Genomic DNA, 19,487 nt, shown 5'->3' on the forward strand with positions numbered 1-19,487 from the left:
AAAACATATAAATATTTTAATGTGTTATAATTACTGGATAATTTTTCTTCCATGCATTAATAAATTTTTATAAACATTTGCTGTTTTATTCAGGTTCAAAGATTTCTCAACTTGAAACTGCATAAACTCTATCTTTTAAATGGCCTTGATATAACCACCAAACCGTAAAATTTTGTACTGGATAATAAAATTATGCTTTCTCTTGAATGTTTGGTTTAAAATAATCAGGACTTTTCATACAGTTCAGTTCACATCACATGGTATCTATTGATACACTCAAGCCTTTAAACTGGCCCTTATAACGCCTGCTTCAGGATTTACAGAGCTGAAATCCTGATAACTGCAATACTTACCATTTAATTCACAATCTACTAAGTGTCAAGCACCTTACTGGGTGCCTTACATATGTGATCTCTTTTGAACCCCATGAGAAGGCCATTTTGGTTATTACCCAAAATGTTAGGTAAGGAAATTGAAGCTAAAGAAGTGAAATGACTCACCCAATTTTTCACTGTGGACAAGGGGTAAAGCCAAAATTTTAACTCAATATCACAAACTCTACATCTTTACACCCTGCCATGATGCATTGATGGAATATTAAAATACATTTGTTGAACACTGGTTCTGTATACTCAACTTCAAAGAGGATTCAGGGTGAATAAACAATCTTATATCCTCGAAAATGTTTCAATCTAATTGAAGTAGAAAATAGGAATAAAGGATGTGCACAGGTAGTTTTATTACTCACAGGAATATAAATAAATTGTGCTTTTTATTCAAGTGTTTAGTCCAGAATGGGACATGGACATTATAAATTATAATATATTACAATGGATCTCTAATAATTGTCTTATTATGTGTTCCTTCACAAACCGAATCTCAGATAAGAAATCTAGTAAAAGAGTTTATCTGGTAAAATGGGCCTCATCAAAACTTAAAACTTTTCCTCTGTAAAAATCCTGTTAAGAAGACCAAGCCACAGACAGACGAAATATTTCAAAGCCCCATGTTTGACAAAGGACCAGTATGTATAATACACAAAGAGCACTAAAAACTCAACAGTGAAAAAAAAAAACAATTCAATTAGAAAACAGACAAAAAGTATGAACAGATATTTCAATAAAGAGGATATAGAGATGATAAATAAGCACACGAAAATATGTTCAATATTATTATCCATTAGGGAAATGCAAATTAAACCTACAATAAAGTATCACTTCATACCTATGAGAATGGCTAAAATATAAAATAATGACAGCACCAAATGCTGACAAACATGATGAAAAACTCGATCACCCATATGTTGCTGGTGGAAATGTAGAACAGTACAGCCACTACAGAAAAATTAGATGGATTATTTAAAAACTAAACATTTAACTACCAAATGACTCAGTGATTGCAAACCTGTGTATTTATTTATCCCAGAGGAATGAAAATTATATTTGTGCAAAAGCATATATGTGAATTTTCTTAGCAGCTTTCTTTGTAAAAGACAAAACCTGGAAACAGCCCAAATGCCTCTCTATGGGTGACTCATTAAACAAACTGTGGTACGTACATGAGTGATACCACTCATTTGTTTGCTTCAATCCTATCCCTCTTGTGAAATGTCTATTTTTAATTAGGTTATCCTTAGTCAAACCATGAACCACTAACAGACTACCTATATGAAATTCTATTTGGCAAAACTAATGAAAAGTGTATAGAAGATAGGTCAAAAGCAGATAAAATCTTATTTTAAAATGTTTATTTATACTATTGTTCCACTATCAAATTTAACTCCTCCAACTGTTCTCTTAATTTCAAATTTTATTTCACCACAACCAACTTCATGACCCACCATGGGAATCTAGGGAAAAGTCATTTTATTTATTTATTTATTTATTTATTTATTTATTTATTTTTAATTAATTTTTATTGGTGTTCAATTTACCAACATACAGAAAAACACCCAGTGCTCATCCCGTCAAGTGTCCACCTCAGTGCCCGTCACCCATTTTAAGTTAATAGTCTTTTTATTGAAAAAAAAGACCAGAATTTACAACTTGGAATGGACATAAATTACAAGTTCTTCAACAGCAATGTTGATGGCTCTGCTGAAGTCCACAGTCACAGTGTACTCTACTGGCTCCAAGTCATGGTTCAAAAGGTTTTAAAACCAGAGAGTCCAAGATGCTCCCTTGTTAAAGGTTTCTTTTTAAAAATCTGTGTGAATGGTGACAGCCTGACACCCATTTCACTCTAGTAAAACACAGACAACACTAAACCAAAATATATAGGATGCCACCAGCATGTATGTCATTGTCACCAGGGGTCAGGACAAACAGAAGTATAAAAGTGCTGTCCTGCTAAGTGGGGCCACATCTAGACAGTTTATCCTTCACCCATCTTTCTGCACCGCATCCTGAGGTAAACTAATTTTAGATGTTTGTTTTCAGTAAACCAGCTATGACAATACATACTAACAAACTGAACTAGAACTCATTTGAATAGGTTTCAAGTTTGGTTTTTTCATTTTTCTTTTTTTTTTCTTTTTTTTTTCTTTTTTCATTTTTAATACAAATGCCTGAGTATGCTCAATTGTCAAGCTGCATGCACGAAAAGCTGGCAAGCCCAAATAGTGTATTAATCATTAGCAAATGGAACTGCAAGGAGTCCACTAACTGCTTCCTTATCATAAGGCAGTACAAGTGTTTATATAGTAAAACTGATATGTTGCTTATCTTTAGGATGCAGGACCACCAGCCAATATGTGCAGATTTTGTGTGTGTGGACAGAAGGTACTTCAACATTCAGTTTTGCTTTAGAGAAACAGAATGAGAAAATGAACTTTTTTTGCAAGAGGTCAGTAAAAGATTCAATATGATTCTTCGGGAGGGTGGAAAAGGAGTTCAAATTAGGTCTTCATTTTGCAGTCATCAACTGTAGTTGATTTGTCCATCTCCATCAATATCTGCTTCTCTGATCATTTCATCTACTTCTTCATCTGTTAGTGTTTCTCCTAAGTTTGTCATGACATGACATAGTTCTGCTACGTTGATGTAACCCTTCTCATCCTTGCCAAAGATGCAGAATGCTTCACAAATTTTCTTCACTGTCTCTATCTTTCATTTTTCTAGCCAGTGTAGTCAAAAATTCTGAGAAGTCAATGATGCCATTACCATCAGCCTCCACTTCATTGATCATATTCTGCAATTAGGCTCTTGTTGGGTTCTGACTCAGTGACCTCATGACAGCGCCAAGTTCCTTTGTTGTAATGGTACCATCGCCATCTTTGGCAAATAAGGAGAAAGTTTCCTTGAATTCAGCCATCTGTTCTTCAGTCAGCTCATCAGCCATGGTGCTAGCAAAGAGAGGAAGAGCAGAGGGAACGAGGGTGGCTGCACCAGCACAGGAGCTGTGATGGCTCCGGTGCCTCCGCTGCTGCTCCTGCTGCTAAGTCACTGTATGCGTTCTGCACTTGTGCTGCTGTTGCTGCCCGACTGCAGAGAAAGGTCATTTTAAAGCATACACACTGCTTACCATTAGGAGAAATAGTCAACACAGGACCCACAACTTTCTGCAAAATTTTATCAAATACAAGTCAAAAGTCACCAGAAAGCAGGCCTAGAATTGGTGTTCTCTGGCCATTTGAAGAGGCTACTTCATTAGGAAAAGAAGTTTTATCTGCATTTTTTCTTTTATACATTTGAACTCAGTTGTGTTTTACCCTCTCCAAAGGAAGCAGTATTTCAGATATAATTTTTACTTTTCCAGAACTGTTTTTCTAATTTTAGAAAAGTGAGCATTTTGGGGTCCCTGGCTGGCTCAGTCAGTAGAGCATGCAACTCTTGATCTCAGGGTTGTGAATTCTAGCCCCACACTGGATGTAGAGTTTATTTTAAAAAGTAAATGCATAAAATCTTTTTTTAAAAAAGAAAGAAAAGTGAGCATTTTATGAATACTCACTGTAAAGGTATAAAATATAACCACTTGCTACCATCTAGTGGAACTACTCAGTTTTACACAGAAACATTTTTTGCTTTAACAGAATCATTCTACTTCATTACCTTGATCTGATTCTTCTTGGTTACATGTATTTGTGATTATAAAATAAAGTTTCTTGATATTGATCCAAAATTCTTAAAATATAAGGATCAAGTATATAGGACAAGACAGAAAGAGAGGAAATGTCTTCTGAAGACACATCATTGCATTTTTTTTTCATTTAAAATAAAACAACAATTATTTTAAGAGTCATCCATAAACCAATCAGAGGAAAAAGTCGTGAACCATACTCCATCTAAATTCACGCTGAGAAGACTTAGTTTTCATGCAAATTGGCACTATATCCTCATCCCCAGCTTGCTCTTATTCTACATATATCATTTCATGGCCAGATTTTTTCTCTTGTGTGCTTATGTCATGCAAAGCATGTCAAACATGTATGATCATATTAATTACATTTTTCTTTAACATGGCAGAGAAGGGGGGATCCCTGGGTGGCTCAGTGGTTTTGCACCTTCCTTTGGCCCAGGGCGCAATCCTGGAGTCCCGGGATCGAGTCCCGCGTTGGGCTCCCAGCATGGAGCCTGCTTTTACCTCTGCCTGTGTCTCTGCCTCTCTCTCTCTGTGTCTATCATAAATAAATAAAAATAAATCTTAAAAAAAACATGGCAGAGAAGTCCTGGTGGAATATGAAATCTGAGAAATCAAATTATAAATGTGCCATATGGTCACTGATGGGAGGACAATGTACAGGAAACACTATGACCCACAGCACTGATTACATTGCTTTGGCTACAATACAGCTATTCCAGAGTATAGGAGGGCTTTATCAGTATCCCTTCCTATGCTCTCAGTGGTCACAATTATACAGATGAGCCTCCTACCTAAAGCATGTATGATTCTGCCTGAGATTCTTCTTAGCTAAGGTTTCCTTCATTAAGTTTGCATTCCACAAGAACATTATATTAGAGAAGTGTATGTATTAAAAAATGAGCATGAAAAAAAATAAAAAATAAAAAATGAGCATGTAGTCATATTTATGGTACCAGGATTTATATTTCCAGTCACCATGGTCCACTTGAGTCTGGCTACAGAATATTATGTGGCATCTATCACATCATAGAGCCAGGCAAAGTTTTATACTGACAAGACAGACTCCCAAAGACATTTTCATGACGATTATTTACATTCCAATAGTACAAAAATCATCTTGGGGGGTCTTCCTCCATGTCAATCCTCCCATATCCAGGAAACACAGCAAAAATATTGCAAGAGATGTCCCTGGTGCCATCCTGACCAGAGCCCTACCCTCTTTGGTGTTCTGCCAATGAACACTACCTTCAAATAGCTTTGAACTGAACTCACAATATCCAAGTAATATAAGCTTTAAAAATCCACTAAAATAACTGGGATATTTAAAGTTATTAGTCAAGGACAACAGAAAGAATTTTTAAAAAGGAAGCCACTCCTGTAATAAGATTGATCCTTCAGACTAGTCTGTCCTTGAGGACAGGATTCCAGCTAATAGAGAGGGAGCGGCTCCAATAATTCTCTATTCTAATATACTCCAAATTTGGTTAGAATACTATTGGAGAAGTAACCTCTCCATGACCTATTGTCCCCCACCTCAGGATTATCCAGTAAGTGTCCTGGCCCCAGGACATTCTCCTAAATAGAGGCTAGATGCTGAGCTATCACTTGACCCCAGATTATTCCCACAAAGAAACCTTTCCCCTGGAGGATTCTCCCCTGCCCTGGGCAAACCATGAACTTCTCTGTATTGCTTAATTATGTGTGTTATATGGCATCTGGCCTGCCCTATCAGTATTATCTGTTCCCTCCACTTCCACCAACAGGAAGGAAGTTTTTACCTGCAGCACAAGAGGGATGTGTTTGGATCATCATTCTGCATCAGTTATCAGGAGGGACTCACTGGCCATGGTAGACTGGCACACATTAGAGATGCTGTTCATGTGTCTCTTCTTTCCATGAGTAAAGCACTGTTTTAACCATTGCCTTGTGTGTTAAGTCCTCCATGGTAACTCAATCCATTGAAGATGCAGTGGGCCAAGGTCTGTGAGCTCATTCTTTTGGTGGTTGGCACTGCTATGATTGCTGCCATTCCCCACAGAATGGCACTCCTCAATTGGGATCTTCCTATTCAACAAATACTAAGCCTCTATGAGGAATAATAAAGCTACCTGTACAAGAGAAGCCTAGTTACCTATCAATACTCATAACTTCCCTTCTTACAGAGAATTGGAAGCTTTACCTGAGCAAATAGCCAGGGTCCCTGCTACAGACCTCAGTCCCTTACCCTTACTACCCCTTTTCTTAGAGGCTAGACATGGTAGCAAGCAATCCTGACCATGTAAAGTAAGGGAACACTCAGAGATGGGAAACTAATGAGACAGCAGCCCAACAACCAGCCTAGAAACCAATCAAAATTCCCACTCTGAATTTTAGGTAAGACTGAAATCATTAAGAGATGTTAGAGGACAATAGCCAAACTATAGAAAGAGCCCAAATATCTACCAACTGATGAAAGGATAAATAAGACTATATATATATATACCATGTAATATTAGTCATCAAAAAAAAAGTGAAATCTTGCCATTCGCAATGACATGGAGTTAGAGAGTATAATGCTAAATGAAATAAGTCAGAGAAAGACAAATACCATATGATTTCACTCATATGTGGAACTTAAGAAACCAAACAAATGAACGTGGGGAAGAGAAACAGAAAAACCAAGAAACAGACTCTTAACCATAGAGAACAAACTAAGGGTTACTGGAGAGGAGGTAGGTGGGGGAATAGGTGAAATACGTGATGGGGATTAAGGAGGGCACTTGTTGTAATGAGCACTGGGTGTTGTAAGTGTTGAATCACTAAATTCTACACCTGAAACTAACATTACACTGTGCGTTAACTAACTGTAATTTAAATAAAAACTTGGAAGGAAAAAAAAGAAATGTTAGAGCAGGGAGCCAGAAGCAAAGTTAAAGCTCAACGGAGAAAATATGAATGGAGACACCATCTTCACACTGGTAAGATTTGGCAAAGAAGGGACCAAAGACAAAAAGGAGTTTAAAGACAAGTCCTTGGAAAATACTAAAACTTAGAAGGTGGCAAGAGAAAGACAAGTCAAAAAAGGAAAAGTCAGAGAAACAGGAAGAAAAACTGAAACAAAAAATTATAGAGTAAACTCTATAAAAACAAAAATTAAAAACGGACAAAGGACTTGAACAGGCATTGTTCCTAAGAAAATATGCAAATGACCAAAAACTAAGATGAAAGATACTCAACATCACTAGTCATTAGGGAGATGCAAATCAAAAATATAACAAAATACCATCTAACACCCATTAATATGCCTTCTATTAAAAAAAAACAGAAAATAACAAGTGTTGGCTGGAATGTAGAGAAACTGGAACCCTTGTGCGCTGTTGGTGGGAAAATAAAATGGTATAGTCCCTGTGAAAAACAGTATGGCTTTTCTTCAAAAAATTTAAAAAAAAAGAATTGCCACATAACCTAGCAATTCCACCTCTGAGTATACATGCCAAAAATAACTTAAAGCAGGGTCTCAAAGAGATATTTGTACACCCATGTTCATGGCAGCACTATTATAGTAGATAAAATATAAAAACAACCTAACTGTCCACGGACAGATGAATGGATAAGCAAAATGTGTTTTATACACACACACACACACACACACACACACACACACACACTGGAATATTACTCAGCCTTTTTTTGTATACTTTTTATTGGAGTTCAATTTGCCAACATATAGCATAACACCCAGTGCTCATCCCGACAAGTGCCCCCCTCAGTGCCTGTCACCGACTCACCCCAACCTCCCGCCCACCTCCCCTTCCATCACCCCTTGTTCATTTCCCAGAGTTAGGAGTCTCTCATGCTCTGTCACCCTCACTGATACTTCCCACTCATTTTCTCTCCCTTCCCCTTTAGTCCCTTTCACTATTTTTATATTCCCCAAATGAATGAGACCATGTAATGTTTGTCCTTCTCCGACTGACTCACTTCACTCAGCATAATACCCTCCAGTTCCATCCACATTGAAGCAAATGGGGGGTATTTGTCATTTTTAATGGCTGAGTAATATTCCATTATATATATAGAACACATCTTCTTTATCCACTCGTCTTTTGATGGACACCAAGGCTCCTTCCACAGTTTGGCTATTAAGGACATTGCTGCTATAAACATTGGGGTGCAGGTGTCCTGCCGTTTCACTGAATCTGTATCTTTGGGGTAAATCCCCAGCAGTGCAATTGCTGGGTCGTAGGGCAGTTCTATTTTAACTCTTTGAGGAACCTCCACACAGTTTTCCAGAGGGGCTGCACCAGTTCACATTGCAAACCAACAGTGCAAGAGGGTTTCCCTTTCTCCACATATTGAAAGATATGAATTTAGTGTCATCATAATACCTATTCAGTCCCTGTTTTTGTGGCTTATTTCTTTGGGCTTCCTCTTTCTTTTACAGAGTCCCCCTTAATATTTCTTGCACAGCTGGTTTGGTGGTCACATATTCTTTCAGTTTCTGCCTATCTTGGAAGCTCTTTATCTCTCCTCCTATTCTGAATGAGAGCCTTGCTGGATAGAATATTCTTGGGCAGCATGTTCTTCTCATTTAGGACCCTGAATATATCCTGTCAGCCCTTTCTGGCCTGCCAGGTCTCTGTGCAGAGGTCTGCTGTTAATCTAATATTGCTTCCCATATAAGTTAGGGATCTCTTATCTCGTGTTGCTTTAAGGATTTTCTCTTTATCTTTGGAATTTGCAAGTTTCACTATTAAATGTTGAGTTGTTGACCGGTTTTTATTGATTTTGGGGGGGGTGTCTCTCTATCTCCTGGATCTGAATGCCTGTTTCCCTCCCCAAGTTAGGGAAATTCCCAGCTATGATTTGTTCAAATATGTTTTCTGGTCCTCTGTCCCTTTTGGCTCCCTCTGGAACCCCAAATAAACAGATTTTCCTTCTGAGGCTGTCATTTATTTCCCTTAACCTTTCCTCACGGTCTTTTAATTGTTTTTCTCTTTTTTCCTCAGCTTCCTTCCTTGCCATCAACTTGTCTTCTATGTCACTCACTCTTTCTTCTACCTCATTAACCCTCGTCGTTAGGACCTCCAGTTTGGATTGCATCTCATTTAATTGACTTTTAATTTCAGCCTGATTAGATCTAAGTTCTGCAGTTATGAAGTCTCTTGAATCCTTTATGCTTTTTTCCAGAGCCACCAGTAGCTTTATAATTGTGCTTCTGAATTGGCTTTCTGACATCGAATTGTAATCCAAATTCTGTAACTCCGTGGCAGAGAGTACTGTTTCTGATTCCTTCTTTTGTGGTGAGTTCTTCTTTCTAGTCATTTTGCTCAGTGCAGAGTGGCTAAAAACGAGTTGTATTTGTTAGAAGTGCAAACTCTTCTCTCTGTAATGCTCCAGCTGTTCTCTCTTTAGATCTCAGGCTGAATTCGTAGGATGATTTGAAAGTTATCTAGGTAAGTTGGTGGGGACAGGTGACTTGGGGACACTACTCTTCTGCCATCTTGCCCCATTTACTCAGCCTTAACAAGGAAGGAAACTCTGACTTATGCTACAATATGAATGTATTGAGCACATTATACTAAGTGTAATAAGCCAGTCACGAAAAGACAAATATTGTCTGATTCCATTTATATGAGTTACTTAGAAACAAAAAAATAGAATGGTAGTTTCCAGGCGCTTGGGGGAAGGAGAAATAAGGAGTTCTTGTTTAATGGGTTTCAGTGTTATAAGATTAAAGTGTCCTGGAGATGGATGGTGGCATTAGTACCATAATAATGTTAATGTACTGAATAGTACACTTAAAATGATTAAGATGGTAAATTTTATTTTGTGTATTTTACCACAATAAAAAAGGGAAAAAAACATAGTGGAAGGCCCATCATTTATACTGAAGAATGGGCGGCATGAGAAAGGACTCGCAGATTTGTCCAATTCTGAGGTGTCGGTATGACCACTTCCTGCAGCACTTTGCCTTTTCACAATGCTCCATTATCTTACACAGTTTGCCCAGATTGCCCTTAAGTGGTACATACATTCCATCTTTATACCTTGAAACACCCTAGAACATCTACCCCCAGCCATGTTGGCCACACTAGGAACACATTAGAAGTTATCATCTCAAATTCATGATCATCATCTTCCTCCTCCTCCTTCCAGACATGAAAAGAATAGATACCCCAGCCAGTTTTCATACATAAAGAGAAAAAAATTCCTTTCTCCTTACCTTTATGAAGACAAACTAAACAATAACACAATTGTGGACAGGTGAACAAATTACCATCTGAATATGCTCCAAAAGATTTGGACAGTCAGGCAGGCATAATGAAGATTGCAGGAGAACACTCCTCTCTGGACTACTTGATGGCTCACAGTGGAGATAATGACACATGCATATGTGCTCAGCATATGAATAGATTATGGCCTTGCAGTCCCTGAAAATCACATCCTATTAAGTGACTACCTACATAAGGCCTCCTCCACAGGCCAAATACCAGCCTTCATCATCTTCATTTTTTCAATATTATCAAAGAAAAAATCATGTACCTGGTTAGTGGGGACTACTAGAGAGGCTTACCAGAAAGGACATTCTCTCTTGCTTTTCCAAAATGTAAATTAAAATGAAAATTCTATTTGAAATCTCTCCTTCCCCTACACAATGTTCACTACCTGTGCAAGCCATCAACTACTAAATTTATTCGTATTTCCCTAAGGGCTATATTCGAAGTTCAAATGTCCAAATACCCAGGCTAGAACAACCCTTTGTGGCTTTCCACTTGATGAACCTGAGTTCATACTTCCTTCCATTGGACTCATACGTTTTATACTCAATCTGACATATGAATGATATAATGAATGAGAAGTTTATAGTATTAAGTATCAGGAGCTATACTATGGCTTTATTTATTATCTCACTGCAGCTTCAGCACACAGGGAGGGTCATAAAATATCTACAGTGCAAAAATGAACAAATCCTGGATCAGGGAAATTAAATGCTTCTCCCAAGGCTACAGTTTCAAGAAGTGGCAGAGCTCAGACTAGGACCTGTGGTGTGGTGTGTCACTCCAAAACTCACACTCTTATATAGGAAGAGGATGTTTCACACCATATTTAACTACCACCTCTGTATCCTTGTAGTTAGTAAATCTCTCTGAGGGTAACCCTGAGGCCACAGCAGTGACCACTACCACTTGGTAGGATTATAGAGCACTCCAAGAGGAGTGTTTGAAATATGTACAGTGGCTAAAGAAATACACGTTTAGTGCCCATAATTAAAGATTTGGTGCATGAGAGGCCTAGGGGCCAAACACATCCCTGAAAGGCTGCATTGAACAGCAACATGTCTTATCAGGCAAGAGATCCAGGAGACATTACATACAGCAAAACAATATGCTCAGTATAGCCACATTCTTCATAGGGATATAAAGTAAGTTAGTTGAATGGAGGACTAAATGTTTAGCAAGAGTTGTCAACATGCTAGCTATTTTCTCCCCCTTATGAGAGACTAGGCCTTTGTACTCAATCCAAAAAGACACAACTAAACATTCTACTTTAATGGGAGGTAACCTCCTGGGGAACTGCCACATTTAGAGCCCACACTGACTTTCTTAAACATGTGCTCCACTTGGAGCTAAGCAACAGTTGTCCAGTCCTCCTATTCAGTTTCTTTATGGATCAATACCATCTTTTAATGGTGTCTGTAGCAAGGCAAAAATATGGGGCATGAATGGTACACATAATATTCCAAATGTCTACCTACTAATGAGTGGTTTTGGCTACGACTATAGCACCATTATGTCCCTGATGTGGTCAGTGAATCCAAATAGAAGACATAGTCCAGACAAGAGTCCTTAACTGGGGATCTCTGGGTGGCTCAGCAGTTTAGTGCCTGCCTTTAGCCCAGGGCGTGATCCTGGGGTCCCGAGATCGAGTCCCACATTGGGCTCCCTGCATGGAGCCTGCTTCTCCCTCTGCCTGTGTCTCTGCCTGCCTCTCTCTCTCTCTCTCTCTCTCTCTCTGTGTGTGTGTGTGTGTGTCTCATGAATAAATAAATAAAATCTTTAAAAAAAAAAAGAGTCCTTAACTATTGCTTCTATTTGCTATGGTGACAAGCTTGTCAAGGTAATACTCAGAAAAGGGATCCACTATAGTGCATGCCCAGTGGTAACCTTGAGGGAAGGGTAGACATCTGGCACTTTTGACTTTGGAAACCAGAGATCCCCTCTATATTCAACTGTGCAGTTGGCACTCTGCACACATTTCCTGGCTCCTTGGCCTGATATGTTGGAGTCAACAGGTCTTGTTTGGGGACCAAATTTCAAATTACAGATGAACAACCATGCCTTGATGCATAGTCTATCCAGGTAACCATGGTCCTAACCTGAACAGTGCAAGTATGAGCAATTTGTTGGTTTCACTGATTTTCACCTACAAATGACCCTTATCCATGGGTATGCACAAGAGACACATAAAGAAGGTGTATGTCTTTTGCAATTTGCTGATAATGTTCGTCTCCACAGAGGCTGAGTTGGAATTACCCAGTCATTCACCTAATAGAAGGTAGTTCATACTATCAACCTGAGAGTTTCTGTGCAGGGGGTAAATCAAATGTAACAAGGTGCACTTGGGGTTTCTTCCAGGATAAGAAGTACAGTCCACTTCTCCACTCATTGAGCACAATGCTCTTTCCCATGCACAAATGCAGTTTTTATTGGGGCAGTATCCATAGCCTACCAGAAGACATGTGCCTTTAACTTAGCTGAACCAGACCCAGGCATCCTCATAAACCTGGGTGTAATAAAACTGCAAGAAATGCTGGCACATTCCATACATATCAGACAACCAAATCTGGAGGGTAACAGGACACAATTTCCTGTACCTCTGAGACACCATTAATTCCTTGTTTATTTCTTCCCTGGATATACCACTTCCACTTCAAAATGGATGTTTCTTGGTAAACACCCAATTTGTTCATGTTTTCATTTGGTACCCATCCCATAATAAACAAGTAAGTTAGTCACAATACTTGTTCCTGCTTTGTTATTCTCATGATGTCCACTAACACCACTAACGAGCCAGAAATGGGGTATATCAATTAGTGGTTTCAGGTAAGCATAAATACAAGGATCAAAGTGTGGCACTGGCTAGTGGATACATCGTTTTGACACTGGTTCCATCTTGCAAAAATGTCCGTTGATAACAATTTCACTCCAAATATGCTTCATGGGTAATTTGCCCAAGTGGAAATCTGTGCACAGCTTGTTGAAAATGTTTTTAAGTAATGTTCTTGGTCAATGTAGATGTCTTCTGAATAATCTTATAAGATAGGATAAACAGGATCTACATGTTACATATAAGTGCATACAAACTAAATAAGCTTATCATGTGCTTTGTAACTACTGGGTATTTACTCCAAAGATACGGAGGTAGTGAAACAATGGGACACCGGCACTCCAATATTCATAGCAGTAATGTCCACAATAGCCAAACTGTAGAATAAGCCATGATGTCCTTCAACAGATGAATCGATACACACACACACACACACACACACACACACACACACACACAATGGAATATTATTCAGCCATCAGAAAGGATGAATACCTACCATTTACATCAACGTGGATGGAACTAGAGGCTATTATGCTGAGTGAAATAACTCAATAGGAGAAGGACAATTATCATGTGGTTTCATTCATATGTGGAATATAAGAAATAGTGACAGGGACCATAAGGGAAAGGAGGGAAACTGAGTGCAGGAAAATTAGAGAGGAAGGCAAACCATGAGAGACTCCTAACTCCGGGAAATAAACAAAGGGTTGCGGAAGGGGAGGTGGGTGGGGGGATGGAGTAACTGGCTGATGGGCATTAAGGAGGGCACATGAGATGAGCACTGAGTGTTATACTATATGTTGGCAAATTTAAATAAAATATTAAAGAATTTTAAAAAAGAATCCAAGCCATCCTCCAGTGGCTACTTGGCTATATACAAACAATAAATTATACACCAGCAAACATCTTAGGCAGCCACCCAAAGTGTATATACTTCATCCTATAAACCAAGCAACCATTGTTGCAGTACCTAAACATGAAACAAAGTCTTAGAGTCCTTGTATAGAATTCTGACCTGGGAGTGACCTACACTTCCACCACTTGCAGAAGAAAAGGCTATGACCAACAATTCCCACTTGTAGAAACTATGATGATAAGTGGTCTGGGACTGTATCCAAATTTAATCACTCAAGAGGAGCCCTTAGAAAGAAAAGGGGATGCACAACAGTGTGATAGGTCACAAAATCCTAGGGGCCAGGGACTATCTATCAGTCAGTCACAGCAAATTAGCCTATTTCTAAAAGTATTCATTTAAATAAATAAATAAATAAATAAATAAATAAATAAATAAATAAAAATAATAAAAGTATGCATTGAACATAATATTGAAGACAAGCTCTTTCACGTGAGAGACTTGGCAGAAGTTCTGTTATGGGTTAAACTGTTCCCTTCAAAATTGTTCCCTTCCAAAAACTCATATGTTGAAATCCTATCACCCAATTCCTTAAATGGGTTCTTATTTTGAAAAGGGTTTTACAGAGGTAATCAAGTTAAAATGATGACTTTAGAGTGGCCCTAAATTAATATGACCAGTGTCCTTATAAGAAGAGGAAATGTGGAAACAGATACATATACATGGAAAATGCTATTTGAACATGTAGCAGGCAGTCTACAAGCCAAGGACAAAGGTCCAGACAGATCCTTTCTGCACAATCTTCCTTCACATCACATATAACCAACAATATCAACAATTCCATGTTTTACTTTGAGGCCCACATGTGTGACAGAATAAGTTTTTGTTGTTAAAGCCACCCAGTGTGGGTTATTTCTTATGGCAGCCCTAGCAAATTAAAACACTCTCTAAAGGCAAGGACAATTTGTGTCAAATACACCCATATTCTAAAGTGAAGGGCTGATCACCTGGCAAATAAATGATACCAAACATGTCTGTCAGCATTACTCCATTTAACTACCAAAGAGATATAAAAAAAATTAACATAGAAGAAAGAGAAAACAAATTTTTAGCGAATTTTGCCAGTGTGCTGAGTATTTCTTAAACACTCACAAGGACAGGACAAGTACTGTTTCTGTCTTGCTACAGATCACTGACCAAGAGCTTCAGAGAAAGTAACCGATGCCTGTGAAGGCTGAGGGACACAGGAACAAGTATGTGACTCATACAGGTATAATCAAGACATTAAGGCCCAAGGTGCCCCTGGAGAAAGGAAGTAAGTGTATGCCTTGTGAATGAATAGCAATTCCACAGAAAGATGTCGATTTCCTGTGTTGACAGGTTGTTGTGGGGAAAGGAGAGACTGAGAATTCTTTCATAGGGAGGCCACCCAACAGGACTGCTTAGTAAGGAAGAAAGACAACAGAAGTGATCCTCATAGCAGGCCTAGGGATTGAGGGGAGTGTCGAAGAGACAAGTCAGAGGAAAGTCACTGCATGTGACGGGGGCATGAAGTCTGAGGTCCCTGAAGAAAAATGAAAATGTTTCCCAGAAGCATCATATCATATTATTGTCCACATCTCAGAGCCTATATCCACGTTACAACTTAGCCAACCATGTCACTGTATGCTCTTCTCTCACTGAGGAGCACATGAGGGGGAAAAGTAGGAGAAACTGGTCACTGGAGAGTAGACTGAGAACAGAAAGACAAGAAGTGTTTGCCTGTTACTGCCCCAACACTCCTATATACACATGCCTTGCAGGATTCCAGTCTACAAACAGGACCCAGCTGGGAATGAAAGATATTCCCCAACATTCAAGAACTGAGGCAAACCTGGATTAATACACAGGAACAGATTTCTTACCACGTGGACATGGCAATGGAACATTTGGCTATGTAAGAATAACCAAAAAAACTATTGGATATTCCTGGGCTTTCCTCCAAGCCATGGGCAGAAGTCCTCAAGTTGTTTTTTGGGGAAAAGAACACAAAGACAGTTACTTCCGTTATGAACTCATTAACATTATTAGCTCAACAGGAACTCAAAGAAATAGTGATCAAATACAATTCTAATGAAATATGACAACAAAGAAGTCATAGTGAGAACTGCAGGGGAGCCACGCATGCCTGCATTATTGGATAACACAAGCCAGGAGATTCTCAGCTACCCCAAAACATATACTTTTATTATTTTTAAAGGAACATTCAAAATTACAAAAGACATTCTCAGAAAATTCCCTACTTCAAAGACCCCTGCATGCCAGGTCAGCAGTGAGATAATCCAGTTTTGTTTATTTTTTTACCAGTTTTTAAATATCTTTATTCACAATTCAGTATAATACTGGTAAGTTTGAGTGCTATATGTATGCTAAAACAGATTATGAAAAGCATATTTACAGTGAAACCACTATTTTATATAACAGAATCATCTGATATACTATCTCTTACAATAACAACTCAATAGAGTCAACTCTACCCTTTGAATGGACCAATTTTGTGATTCTCCTAGAAAGTTTTGAGTTGAACATAGTTTCTTGCTGCTTCTCTCTCTCTGATCCAAGGCTTAAGAAAATATTCCTAGAAATCAGCAATTAGAACCAGACCTCTCTAGGATTGAAGAGAGACAGGAGTGAGAAAAGGGACATCCTGTCACATTTTAGAGGCCCGCAACTGTTATGCTTTGCAGGATAGTGGGGAGAGGGAATATGCAATGGAGGAGGAAAAATCAGTCCCAACAATTATACTGAGCATTTATAAACTGTCAATATCAAGGATTAATTCCTAAAACACAAGTTTATAAACAGAAGCCACCCAGCTAGCTATTAACTGAAATGCATATGCAATATGGTCAAGGAGATGCTATGCTTACAAAACCACATTCATCTTCTTTACCTCTAATTTTAAAATAATTCATTCCCTTGTTGGGTATGCAAGTGAGCCACAGGGAAAGCAGTGCATCTGCAGTACCAGCTGGTGCTAAGAATTTCAACACTTCGAGAAGATGCAGGCTAGAGAACTTTATTAGGCACCGGAGGGGTTCTTCTCTCTTGCCAAGATGCCCCCATTTAAGTCAGTTTTGAATTTCATTTTAAGTTTATATTGTACAAATTCTAGTCTTAGTTGAGAATAGTCTCCGAAAGTTTCTTGAGTCACTCCCTGGATTCTCTTACTATTCTGTATTCATGAATTCTTGAATTCATGTATTCTTGAATCCATGTATATACCCAGCCCAAAGGTTTTGTTTGTTTGTTTTGTAGAGGTGTAATAGACTTGTGAGTTTCAGAGGTCTGATTATACTGTTTAAAAACAATAGCCTTAAGAGAGTCCAGATACCAGCTTCTGAGGTCCATTTTCACAATCTAATGGTGTTGGCTCGCAACTATCAGTGCTTGCCCCAGAAGGGGTAGATTGTTCTTCAGCTCGGAGGAAGAAGTCATATGAAGTTTGGGAATAATACACCAAATAAGCAGGTTTATACTGGTGTGGCTTTCCATACTGCATTCCCCAAGCAATTCAAATCCATACTACACTTTCCTCAGCATCTCTGAAGCTAATCATCACATTTTTTAATGCTTCTTAAAGAATTTTTTAAATGATCTTTTGAATTGTTCCATATCAAATAGGTTAATATCTTCACTTGATCCTTCACTCACTTGAAAAATAATCCCAAGCTTGCTGGTGCTGATGAAACCAAGTATAAATGATGTATAAAAGGGCTGCATCATAAAGACTTGCATTGCTTCTCCTCACAAAACAGAACCAAGTCCTGAACAAGAGATTCCTTTTTCTGCCAGAAGTTTGTGGTCTGCAGGTGATTTTCAGACAAAAAAAAAATCCCAGGCTTGGAAGACTGTCATCATTTCAGTCATTGGGATTTTCAAAATGGTTCTCTTGATAAACTCAGCAACAATGTCATCAATCTCTTTGGCATAGCCAACATGGTCAGTCAGGTCTCTTCCTCAGTAGCTGTCCCCTAGAGGTGATCCACTTCTTAAATTACACTCAAGAGCAGTCTTTCTCAGCTCATCTCCTGAAAGGGGATAAACTCACCCGTAAACTCATATAAGTCCTCATCTCAGTGTGAGAGTTATTTCCACACGCAGTCCACAGGAAATATTAAACATGCAGATGAGACTTCTATGCAGCACAGGGGCTTGTGCTCCATTTTTCTATACAGCTGGAAGCTTTGGCAGTTGTGGGTGCCTTCAAGTCTTGACCAGTGCCTAAAGCCTCTGATTCCCATTAGAGGCAGGATATGGAGGTTAAGGCTCTACCTTAAACAATCCTGTTCTCAAAATCAAGCATATGGAGGTTATCCAGGATATGGAGGTTAAGGCTCTACCTTAAACAATCCTGTTCTCAAAATCCAGCATAACTGGCAGGGCTCCCTCATGTGCCACATAAAACAAATATCAAAACATTAACTGTATTATACTGAGAAATCAGTAATGTTCTTATATTAATTATTAATCACAAATTCAGCCTACATAATGGTACTAGGATATTGCAAAGAACAACATCATATTTGCTGTCAATGTTTTTGGAGCAAAAACATATTTATATGTTATTTATATATTTAAAAAAATCTACACCAATTAAATAATTTTTTAAGCTGCATAATGTTTGGTATATAGTAAGGACATATTGAATTACTATAGCTGAGTTTAAAAATATGAAAAAAGTGGCCCCTTGAGAAATCCACTCAGTACAAAGTCCCTTGCTTACAGGAGGAGATGGATAGGAAATGATCCTTCCACAGAAACAAAGAGGCTTCTAACACAGAGACCTGAAGACAATCACACATATGATGAGGTCTGTATATACTCTGAAAACTCAGAGAAGAATGAGATAAGGGGACACTGGGTTACACCCACACTGTACCCATCCTTATGTTTCTGGATTTCTCCCAGTTCTCTCCCCCTCTCCCCTTTTATCACTTGTTTCTCTTTTTTTGTTTTTCTCTACTTTCCCCCATGTCTCCTGCATTCTCATAAATTTTGCTGAGTGATATATATATCTTATGTGCTCCCAAGAAAGACCAGGGGGCATATCCACCATCGCTTTCTTCCCTCTTACTAGTAACATCTCCTATTTCAATCTTTAGGGTCTCACCTATCTTTTTCTAAAAGCGCAATGAAACCATATCAGTCTCCAGATAAAGGGGATTAAGAGTCGCATGGAGTAGATCTGTCAAAATAAACTGAGGAACTAACAGCCTACATCACGTGGGGAAAAGGGCTGGGTAAAATATGGAAACGAATGTCCCTGAGGTAAAACCACCAGCTCACACAAAAGTTGGGATCATACTTCCTATTTGAATGTCTGGAGGCCAATACATCACAACCCAAATGGCACAAGGAGTACAAAGACAGAGAATTGAAAAGGTTGAAGGGTTACATACATTGGTCAACAGAATTTAAT

At 38.6% G+C, this 19,487-nt stretch overlaps 2 pseudogenes; both read right to left on the reverse strand.

The window, feature by feature from the left end:
- Positions 1–2,918: 2,918 nt before the first annotated feature.
- LOC112919044 (calmodulin-alpha-like) lies at positions 2,919–3,339 on the reverse strand (annotated as a pseudogene).
- Positions 3,340–16,914: 13,575 nt separating this feature from the next.
- LOC112919043 (centromere protein N-like) lies at positions 16,915–18,140 on the reverse strand (annotated as a pseudogene).
- Between the last annotated feature and the right edge of the window lie 1,347 nt (positions 18,141–19,487).

Source organism: Vulpes vulpes, chromosome X, assembly GCF_048418805.1.
Source record: "Vulpes vulpes isolate BD-2025 chromosome X, VulVul3, whole genome shotgun sequence".
NCBI lineage: Eukaryota > Metazoa > Chordata > Mammalia > Carnivora > Canidae > Vulpes > Vulpes vulpes.